Source organism: Cupressus sempervirens, chromosome 8 (genome assembly GCF_028749045.1).
Source record: "Cupressus sempervirens isolate cs-2001-9-10 chromosome 8, ASM2874904v1, whole genome shotgun sequence".
In the NCBI taxonomy this organism is placed as follows: domain Eukaryota; kingdom Viridiplantae; phylum Streptophyta; class Pinopsida; order Cupressales; family Cupressaceae; genus Cupressus; species Cupressus sempervirens.
Genome location: NC_143125.1, coordinates 219,009,311 through 219,021,758, shown reverse-complemented (window position 1 = coordinate 219,021,758; position 12,448 = coordinate 219,009,311).

Here is a 12,448-nt window from a genome sequence, read left to right as displayed (position 1 = left end):
TATATAGGCACTCCTAGTGTACTCTCATGTGCATCTTGAGTTGAATACATTGTTATTCTAATCATACATCTTTCTGGTCTCTAGTTGTGCTTGTGTTTGAGTTCTTAGTTCTTGGGTGAATTTTGCTCAAAGAAAAATTCTTACATGGTATTAGAGCTTGGAGAATTTCTCTTCACATATTCATTTGAGACCATAGTTGCTTCAACACCTTAGCTTGAATTTAGAGTACTGTAGAAATTGGGAGTGTCTAGAACTAGAATGGACCTCACCATTGCATCCAGAATGATGATTCGGTGAAAATTGACTATAAATTTGGCTACCCTAGATCAAAGTTGAACGTGAGGCAATTTTTTTTTTTCAAATTGGCACCCAAAGGCCCTAATTTGCAACATGGGTATGATCTTTAGATCTACAATTTTTTAATTTAGATCCATTTTTTTCTTTGCATTTTCAATTGTATTTTTTTGAAAATTTTCTACCCAGTCGGGCTAGTAGAGATTTTTTTTGCAGAACTAGGCAACCACACCTTGACCCTACAAATTTTGGTGAATATTCCTCATATAGTAGGCTTCATCATTATTTAGCATTGGACTAATCATGTAGTTAGCATTGAAATCTGGCAACAAATCCTCGATTAGAAAGCCACATAAGTCTGGCTTCAACCACACACCTGTGGGCTTTGTTTGTTATACACCTGCGACGTGCTTGTTTTAAACAACTCATATTTCCAACCACCCACAAATGTGGGATTAATCAAGTGTTCCCAGCAGTGACAAGAAAACTCTTCTGGCAACGAAAATAGGAATCTAGCTCAACTTTTATAAAATTGGCAATTAATTTCTGACTACCATCTCTAATCACCACTTAATATTTCTGATAGCCATTGTTTACAAATAGTCCCCAAAGCAGGAACTAGCATTCAAGAATCTTGGTGATGAAAAAAGATCCTAGCATTGCAAAAAAAAATTGGTGCCACAAGAATAGTTGTCAGCAACTTCCTTTGATCTTCGATGATGATTGCTACATATTCGCTCACCACATGGTGATATTTAAGTGACTGCCATAAAATCTAGTTAGTAGACAAGTCAAAAAGACACATATTTTTTGTCATACAAATCCATACAAACATCTATATAGCCATGTTCCCTCTATTGTACATTTCTACATTTCACTCGTTCATACAATCGTACAGTCTAGTCACTTGCCACGTCACCTAGGTGGACTTTTTTTCACTGACTTCAACATTTTATGAGGTTAAAATTAATAACCATCTGACCATCATTTCTAGTCATTTTAAAACTACTGTGATGGTCATTTTACTGTCAAATTTAAGATAGTAGTTTTTCTTTCAGATCCCTCTCTAGATTGCTTTTTCATTTGGGAACTTGACTTTACAAGCCCATAACTTGGTCATTTGAACTCCAACTTAGGTGCAATTTTTTTGAAATTGGGTAGAATTTCTTCAATTTTATAGTGGTGGTGTTCTTTTCTAGTTTTGGTGCAAGGATTTTTTAGAAATTGCATTTTTTGGTGGCTGTACTTGTTCAATGCTATATTTTGCAACTTGAAACACTTCATACGGGCTCATTTGGACACCAAAATAGGTTCCATTTTTTTTGAAAGTGCATTATTTTTTTTGTACTTTCTAGATGTATAGTCAAATTCTAGGGTTGTGTGGACAAAAATCTCACTTTTAGAATTAGGGCTTTTTTGCATTGTAATTCTTTGATTGCTTTTTAGAAATGTTGTACATCTGAGCTATAGTGCTTAGTGATAGATTTGGGCCTTAAAAGGTAGTTCTAAAAAAGAAATCAGAAGTCCACTTTTTTCATTTTGACAAGTGGTGTATTGTACACACACTACTTATAAAGTGCCAAAAACATCTATTTTGGGTGAGTCTTTTGATTGAGTGAAAAGGGGGGTGTGTACTATGTTTTTGTGTCTCTCTTGTGTACTCTTTTACTTTTTTGCATCATGGGTTCACCTAAATGTCCAATTCTAACTTCATGTAATTATTCTACATGGAAAGATATTACATGGAGTAGATTCATGGAAAAAGGTTATAGTCTTTCTATTGATGGTACGATACCTAAATGCATTGATGCTAAAAAACTCATTGATTGGAAAAAATAAGATCAACAAGCTTTAGAAATTATCAAGAGTTGTGTACATAGAGATCTCTTCTTCCACATTGCCAGTTTCATGGAATCCAAACCTACATGGGACAAACTTGAATCATTGTATGGTAAGGTGGATTAGCAAAAGTGATTTCGGATTGAGGATGATCTACTTCTCTTGGATCCAAATAAATTTGACACAATTCAAGATTACATCAACAAAGCCAATGAGTATAGGGCACTACTTAAAGATTGTGGAAATCCCATGAACGATGACAAGTTGATGCATCACATCCTAAAGAGGCTACCTTTATAATATGCTTCCTATGTTTTGAGTTATAATACTCATAGGTTAACCATGGGAACTACTTACCAGAAGCCTACATTTGATGCATTTATAGAGATGTTGATTGTTGAACAATCTCACTTGATAGATTTAGGACTTCTCATGACATCAAAAATCAAAGCATTGGTGGCTAGTGATGAGCACCAATCAAGTCAAGGAGGGAAAAACAATAGCAAGAAGAAGTAGTGGAAGTAGAAATCACAATCTAAGACACAACAATCCTTATCATAGCAAGGAAATTCTTCGTCCAACAAGAAGGGAAGTAATGAAAAGAAGGACAAACTTTTTTGTGCATATTGCAAAAAGCCAAATCATGATGAGCATCATTGCAAGACTAAAAGAATTGATGAGTTGGAAAACCTACTCAGGAAGAACAAGATTCAAGTGCCAGGTACTTCCAAGGATTCAACTCCAACCTTTTCAAAGGAAAAAGGTCAAGCACTTATGACAAATTCAAGTTCTTCTATAGAATGGATACTTGACTCAAGTGCCTCCTACCATATGGGTTCTTCAAAGGGAGACTTTTCTTCATTAAAGAAGTCAAATGTACCACACATCTTCATGAGAGATGATACCAAAATTGAAGTTGAAGGAAAAATAACACGTGGAAATGGAAAATGGGGAATTCAAAGATGTTCTCTACATTCCAAACCTTAGTTCCAATCTCCTCTTAGTTTACCAAATCACTCAGCTTGGAGATGGCCACAAAGTTGAGTTCCTTCTAGATTCAGTGATGGTGTGCAATCTTAGAGATCATTCATTGGTTGTAGTGGGAAAATTCAATGATGAAAAGAGGCTTTATTTCTTCTCACACTTTGTGCCTAACTCTCCTTCTCAAGCCTTTTTGACTCACTCTACTTCACAAATCAAACTATGACATGAGTGGTTTGGTCATCTTGCCTTCCACCATCTTCAACAAATTTTGTCAAAACACATGGTCAAAGGTCTACCTAACATTAACTTTTCTAAGGGTAAGTGTTCATCATGTTTAGTAGATATGCATCTCAAGGAGAAGTATGGTAAAGGGAAGTCTTCTAGAGCACCAATTGTTGTCCAGTTTGTTCACATGGTTTTAGCAGGACCCTTTGTAGTGACTTCAGTCAACCAAGGTAGCTACACCCTTACTTTTGTTGATGACTTTTCATGTTTCACATGGGTCTACTTCCTTCATCACAAGAATGAAGTGGTTGAAAATCTTCAAGCCTTTAAGATTAATGTTGAACACAAATCAAGGAAAGACATCAAAGTTCTATGGATGGACAATGAAAGCAGATATGTGAACAAAAGACTTAGAAACTTTTGCAAACTTGAGGGGATTGATCTTCAGAGTCCACCAGCATTCAATTTGCACAAGATAGATGTTGTAGCTATGAGGACTAGAACTCTTAATTCCATGGAAAGTTGCATGATAAATGCCAAGTCTCTTGATCCAACACTTGAAGTTGAAGCCATTAGCAGTGCTACTCACATACTTAATAGGTCTCCTCATAATGCCTTAGATGGTAAGACTCCTTTTGATGCATGGTATAGAAGAAAAATAGTTTTGAGTCACTTTAGGGTCTTTGGTTGTCCATCATGGGAAAACCTATCTTCCAAAGGACGTAAGGCATTGTCACCTAGGCCTTGTACTTTCATTGGATATGAAGATAGAATGAAGGCATATAGACTTATGGATCTAGAGACTCATAAGATATTTTTGGAGAAGGATGTTCACTTTGAGGAAAGATCACCTAGATTATCCTCTACTCCTCTCCACACTTCATACATTGTGGAAACTAATAGTGACACTAGTGATAGTACTTCAACAAATTCAGGAACGTGGGGTTCTATTGACAATTGCAGCAAGAGGTCATGACATCAATCTAGTCCACATGCATATGTTGCCATAGTGAAAGGTCCAACATAGTAGGGTACATTTTTTCTTCCAATTCCAACTTCAGTTGATGACTACATGGAAAACATTGCAAGTTTGTTTGTGGAGTCACACACTGTAGATTTGGGAGACAAACTTGATGATTTACATCTTCTCATTGATGACAATAATCTTTCTACAGTTGTTGAAAGGGCTCACTTTAACCCTCATGTTCATTCTCTACATGATCAATCTTCATAGGTTGGCATGATTGTGGATTCTTATGAATAGCAATTGGAGGAGATCTCTTTATCAGTTTGGGAGACAAATGGTTCATTAGAACAGGTTCAACAAACATCCTTGCCAGATCTACATTCATTATTTTTAGTATAGTTAGAAGGGCGACCACCAGCATCAACACAGGGATACTTGAGAAAGTTTGAGGACCACCATACATCTTAAAGATTGCACCTTTGGTTCTATTTCATCCAAAGGGGAGGAACATCATTCAACACTCTTGGACCAGCTTCTTCCTTGGAGCAACACTCACTAGTCAACATTCTTCATTTTTTTTTTTTGGGGGGGGGGGGGGGAGGCCTACCTTGTCTCTCTTCCTCTTCTTTCTTATGGGGGTAACTTTTTTCTCTTATGAGGTTTAGTTCTTCTCATTCTTCACTTTTGTATATACTAGATGTATATCATAATGGGGGGCGGGGGGGGGGGGGGGGGGGTGGTGTCTTGACTACTCCATCCATCCATGCATCTTGTTTTTTTATCTCTCTTTTTGGGGGAGGGTTATTCCCATGAGTTTTTCCCTCTTTATCTATTTTATGAGAGATTGCATTTCATTATTTACATGGGTACCTAACATGGCCTACTAGTTGGGACCCATCTTGCATTTCATCCTAGTTTCTATAAGCTTAAGGGAATTCCCCTAAGTTGCACTTAAGGGGGGGTGTTGGTGTAAATACATATTTACTATTTACACATACTTAAGTTTACTTAGGTTAATGTATTATTTTATTATATGGGACACTTAGGAGTTTGTACACCTTTATGAGTTGTCACGTTGACAATGCAAAAGTATGCAACTCTATTTCAGCACATGGTGTCTACAACACTAGAGTTTTCATCATTCATTGAGTTGTCATGTAGAAAACACAATTATTTGTACTCCCTTTTTAGCACATGTTGTCTACAAAACTTATTTGCATGTTACACCCTTGTAAGCTTATCCTCTCATCATCACACTTACTTCCATGCTTAATGGAGGATAAACCATATTTGGTGGACATGTTCTTGGTTCTATGACTTACCATGATGTTGATTTTTAGGCATTTTAGGTGCATCTCAGAGGCCTTTATATATAGGCACTCCTAGTGTACTCTCATGCGCATATTGAATTGAGTGCATTATTATTCTGATCATGCTCCTTTCTGGTCTACAATTGTGTTGATGTTTGAGTTCTTAGTTCTTGGTTAAATTTTTTCCTAAGGCAAATTCTTACAAATGTAATGTTACTATATTGTTTCTGACAATTTTTTGATACTTGACCAATTTTCCCTATTTTGTTGCCATCAATGCCAAAGGGGGTGATTGTTGATAATTGGCTAATGAAGATATTTAATTGTTTCCATTTATGGAAACCCATGATGCACATGCTTATAGAAAACCTCAGAAATAAAGATACTTAGCTTTTGGTACTTAGAAAATTGTGTAAGTATGAATTTGGTATACAATAGTGTATTATTTTGTATGTAACTTGTTACTAACGTCATATTATGACTAGTAAATTTAGATGGAGATAGTATACGTGTTGATGATGATGTGTATAACCTCGAACATTAGTAGAGACTATATGGAGAAGAGAAATTCATGTTTTACTAGTAAAATATAATAGTAGAATTAAAGGAAAGGAAATATTTTGTTTACAAAATAATTGCTTGACCAATTAGGGCTAACATCCTAGATGTTTTCTTTGAGTTGGCAAAGTAAATTGTGGTCTTATGTGACCTAGCAAAAATTTTTGTAAAGGCATGCTATTTATGCAAAGGATATCTTGCGAATTCAAATGTAGAAGATGATATGTTGTGTTGAGCAATTGTATGTGAAGTTTTGTAAAGCTATTTTTGTGATCTGAGATCGAGTTAAAGATCAAAGATTAGTCAAGAAAGTAGTTAGAGAACATATATACCAGAAATATAATTACTTGTTTGGGTAGTGAGATCTTCTTGTAATTGGAAGTGGATGTTTGGGTAGTGGACTCATCCTGCATTAACTGTACTACAACTCCTAACACAGTTGGTCCAACCTTGTAATAGGAATTCAAAGTCTCCTGATAGGGACTCTCTCTACTGAATTTTCTCATTCACTCCTACTAGGGTCCATCCTCTAACAAGGAATATATATATATATATATATATATATATATATATATATAATCTAGTGGGTACCATCCCCACTGGGGTTTTTCCTTGGCCATGGTTTTCCTAGTTAACAAAATATGGTGTTATGGATTATCTTTGTGTATGGTTACTATTATTGTTCAACATTACTTTATTACTTTCTTATGTATGGTTCAAAATAATAGATAATATTTAGCTGGTGAGTAAAGTTTGTAAATAACTAATTCAACCCCACCCCCACCCCCCCGCCCCCCTTCTCAGTAATTTCTATTTTTAACAAGTTTTTCATTTTTTACCTAGATGATATATTGATCTTTAGTAAGACATATGAGGAGTATTTGATGCATATTTTGAAATTTTTATGATGAGTTGAGGAAAGAAAAGTTGTTGACAAACCTGAAGAAGTGTAATTTTATGAAGGAGTTGGTGTACCTAGGATTTGTTGTTACAAAAGAAGGTCTAAAAATGGACCCAGAGAATGTGAATACTATCCTTGAATGGCCTGCTCCAAAGAGTGCTATAGAGGTAAGATATTTTCATGGACTTGCTAGTTTTTAAAGAAAAATCATATAAGCTTTTTGCAGTATTTGTGGATCCTTGAATAAAACAATGAGAGGAGATAAGAAAGAATTTAAGTGGACTCTAGGAGCAGCTAAGAGTTTTAATCTAGTGAAATAGGAAGTTATAGAGCCTATTATTTTAGCACTTCAATATCTTGACAAGGTCTTTCAAAATGATTGTGATAGTAGTGGTATTAAAATAGAAGTTATTTTGAACCAAGAAAGTAGACCTGTTTCTTATTTCAGTGAGAATTTGAATGATGCCAAAAGAAAATAGTTTTTTTCTTAGTAGAGGACAACCTTTGCTAATAGAGATGTTGATTGAGGTGGTTGGGTTCAAGGAACTCAGTAATTTGTATTTTGATGATCCTAATTTTGGTGAAGCATGGAAGCCTTGTACATAACATGTTAATCTTGATAGGACAAAGTGGTTCAATTTTATAACCCAAGATGGTATGTTGTTCAAAGGAAGCTAGTTATGTATTTCAAAAAGTTCAATGAGAGAGAATCTCATCAAGGAGAAGCATAGTGGAGGATTGGCGAGACACTTTGGGAGAGATAAGACCATTTCTTTGGTTTTGAAGAATTATTAAAAGCCATATTTGTAGAAAGATGTAAAGAAGATTGTGTAGATTTGCAGAGTATGTTGCATGGAAAAAGTTGTGAAGTAGAATATGAGATTATACAAAGCCAAATGTACCAACTTCAACAAAGGATACAAGGGCTTTCTACTCTTTAGGATCTATAGGGCCAAGGTTAAACCACCTAGGGATTGAGATGATTTATTCGTTGATTTTCTTCTTCAATACTTATTCATTTATATGCTTTCTTTTATATCTATCCCTTATAGTAGAAAATGGTCAAAAGTCTTCTTGGACTTGTAATTAACTCCTTGGTTATAGTAGCTAGCTATAATTCAAAGGAAAGCTATTACAACTAAGTGAATGACCAACAATATTGCTCTTTATTTAAGAAATTAAATAGTTAATTTATATGTGTGTTGTATGACCAAATAATTTCATTAATGTGCATCACAATTTATGACCATTGCCTTATCCATTTCTATATAGAGTCACACAACTATATCTTGACCTATTTTAATTGACTTGCAATTAAATTCATCAATTACTAACCCTAAATTCCATTCTTGTGATATCCCTCCAATATACCTAGAAGCCCTATCAGTTCATGGAAGCATTTATTGATTTCCTTGAATTAAAAGAAAGAATGAAATGGTATAGAACTCATCTAAGCTATATTAAATTGAAAGAAATTCCCTCATTTCAATTATAAAATAATAGATACCTAAAAATGGCAACATAAATTACAGACAAAGATATGCAGAATTCTCCCATTATATTAATCTTATATTTAAAATAATAAAATATTGGTATAAAACTCAGGACATAACTCAAGATATGAGAAAAAGTTTCATTCAATATTCATTATATTCTCAGATTTACAAAATTTGAAACATCATACAATTAACACAAAAATTTGGATCGACTATAATAGCAAAAAATGCTAAAATTCCACAGACTTTAAACCATCCCTCTACATCTAGGAAATCCTTTTATAAGTAATGATTGCAAAAGATTCATATGGGATGAAACATGTCAAAAATTTATTTAAAATCAAAATACAAAGATGTTTTTACATGTTACTTTACAAAACATTCTTTGTATTGGTAGGTGGCATTTTCTACAGGTGCCTTCATCATGAAACTATTTGTACTTTAACAATATATTTCTTTTGTTTCCTTTTCTTCACTTTCTCTTCTACCTCTAATTGTATCTTTAACTATCTACTCACTATCCTTAGATGGTAGGACCTTTAACCCTGCTATAACTTCCTAGATGGCTATGTCAATGTTCACATTAGGCCAGGTGGCATCTCTAATACCATTAAGTTCCTCAAGCCATTTGTTCCACTTAGCATTTTGTTATAGCTTTTACCTTTATAGTTATCTTACCCATCTCTAACTCTATATTATATAATATATCAATTAAATCATAGACTACTATAGTATTAGCTCACCAATCTAGTAGGCCATAAACCTAGAGTGATTGTCATGAAAAGACGATGACCATTCTAGCCATTCCTTAACTCCATCATCATCCAAAATATTGGGTAAAAAATTTGGTGTTACTATGGCAATTTATTCCATTTTATTTTGAATTAATTGAAACTTTCCCATAAAGAAACCTTTCAACTCCTTTACTTTGTGAAATAATTTTCTAACACAAATTACTTGTTCCTTTGGTAGGTCCTTTTTTAGGGTATGCATGGGCACAAGACTCTTAGAGAATTGGGTGTAGGAAGCCCATGTGGTGAATAAGAGAGATGACAAGGAAATTGCCTCAAAACATTTATATTCTACCCCTTATAAAACAAGATAAGTGCTATGTACATTCTAAGAAACCAATTTCAAAGAGTTTAGCTTGTGGACCAAAAAGTTCTTGATGGTTCTAATTTCTATCTCCTTTCTAGACTCCAACTCCTCTTCATCAACAACCATGACTTGGCTTGTGACATCCTTTGTCTCAGGTGCATGATGCTCTATCTATATGCCCTTATCTTCAATCTCATTAATGGACCTGGTAGTATTTTTCAAGACCATTATCTCATTTTCTAATTTGAGATTTCTCTTTTCTAGCACATAGATCTTCTTCATTTCTTCCTAATATTGCCTCTTGGTTTTAATGTACTATTCATAGGATCCTTCTAGATTCTCCCCTAGTACATCTATCCTATTTTTTTCCTAATAGTGATGTTTCATTTAACAATCCATAAATCTAATTGCTAGAAGTAGAGTTCACATTCCAAAATATTATATTTCCCATAGGGGACTCTTTAATCTACACAAGAGTGGGATTCTATATTCCTAGAGCTAAACTCCATATTGCTAAATTTGGGCATCAATATTATACCCAGATCCTCTCACTTGGTCCATCTGACTTTCATCTTCAAATAAGATGGTCTTTTCCTACATCCTCATTTGATCTATTAAGAAATATGAACTAATGTCCCAACATAGGAATACAATCATGCCATTTCTCTGTATCAACTTGCTAGCCTTTTCTATAGTGAGAGTTTTACTAGTAAGGTCATACTCCTGTAGTCTTTTATCCATCTCATTGACTAATTCATCTAAGTCACCTAGCTTTATCTATAGAGAAAACTCATTCTTCTTCAATTTAAACAAAAAACTCTTGAATTCCTCCATTTTGATGAAATTTTCAACACTTACGAATTTATTTGCCTCAATAATTCTATCATCAAGCATTTAAGCTTGAAGCTCTAGCTTTTTGGCCCTTTTTTAATCTTTAGTGGCCTGAGTAATCAAGTAATTTATTCTTATTGTGTCAAAATATTCACTATTCCTTGGTAGAATTTGCAAGGCTTTCTCTTTGGCCTTTTGTGGAATTTCCACCTTTTTTTCTTCTTTCTCTTCTATTGAGCCCATTCTAAACTCTCTACTTGGTCCTCATCATCACTAACCTCCATAATTATGTCCTAATCAAAAGACTTGATATCTAATCTCTTTCTAATTTCTTCTGGCACTTGAGATGAAATCTCATCAAAATTATGAATGCACTTGTCAAATCTATACTAGTAGTATACTTCAGGGTAAAATCCCTTAAAGGATGGATATATATTTCTCATCTCCTACTCAAAACTCAGTACATCCCTAAATTTTATCATCATTTCCCTATAGATATTCTCATTCAAAAAATATGCAATTACATCCTCCTCCCATAAACACTTAGTTAGAGCCAAATTGTATCCTCTTGTCTTATTTAAAGAATTTCTAACTATATTGTAAGGGTCATAGGTTCTAGGAGGGACAATTTATAGTTTTTAATTCCTTAGGAAACTATCAGTTTCCTCAATTTCATTCTTTTGTATCTCAAAATTCCCTACTTTGGCACATCTATAAAAAAATGTGTGCTTTTGGATAGTTTAGCTTAATTAATCTTTGTTCAATGAAATTAACTATCAGAAAACCTTTGTAAATCCTAAAATTTCTAGAACATACTTTGGAAGATGTTAGAAATAATAGTTTACCAAGATAACTAAGGGTGGGGGCTGGTGGGGGGGGGGTGTTGTGAATCACTTATACAACTAAAAAATTTATCAAAATTAATTAATCCTAACCATGTAACCATAATAAACAACAACTATAACAAGATACACATACACAACTACACTATATATGTTAACTAGGGAAACCCTTGATTAGAGGGAAAACCCTGGTGGGAATGATGCCTACACACACACACACACACACACACATTCCTTGTTAGAGGATGGACCTTGTTAGTAGTCTATAAATGCATTTAGTACATAAGAGTTCATTTTAGGATACTTGAATCCCATTTAGAAGATTCCAACCTTAATAGGAGTTGTGCCACCTAGTTAGGAGTTATAGAAGGTAGAAGAACCCACTGTCCAAACAACTTCTTGGGAAAGACCACTGAACTTCACTGTCTAACTGATCTGTCAACTATTCCTTATAGAATAATCATTCATACTATGTTTTATCCTTTTTCCTTTGTCTTTTCAACCTAACCAATCATTTTCAGACCTTGTAGACTAGGTTGCAAACCTCAGATCTCAAAATTTAACCTTGGCAATGAAGTTTTCTCCAACTTCACTCTACTCTTCTTATCTACCCATAGATCAACTTGATTACTCAATATTAATATGTTTTCTCCTCTTTTTTCCCTTATTATTTTTATTTATAACAAAGGAAGCTACCCTTCCTTTATAGCGAGTCCATAAAAGAATTCCCTTGAGTTGGCTATTACACCTTATCAATTAATTATTATAGGACCTCATTAAGAACACATTTTACTTAGCAATAATATCAATCTGTCACCTTGTAACTTGAATAGCCCATACATATAATATTATGATGACTGAGCTTAGCCACATTATCTCCAACATGTCTTCTACATGCCTTTAACTTTTCCTCTTGAAATAACAACTTTTCTAAAAGATATAACAAGTTTACTAGAGCATGTTTTTGTAAACTCTATCTCTGAACAATCTTCACCAAAACTTGCATAACTTCTTCCAGACTTAATATTTTTGCACCCAAGGTTTTCTCACATAATAAAAACTTATTAATACCTCCTATTAACCCCACCAGTGAAAATAATCAA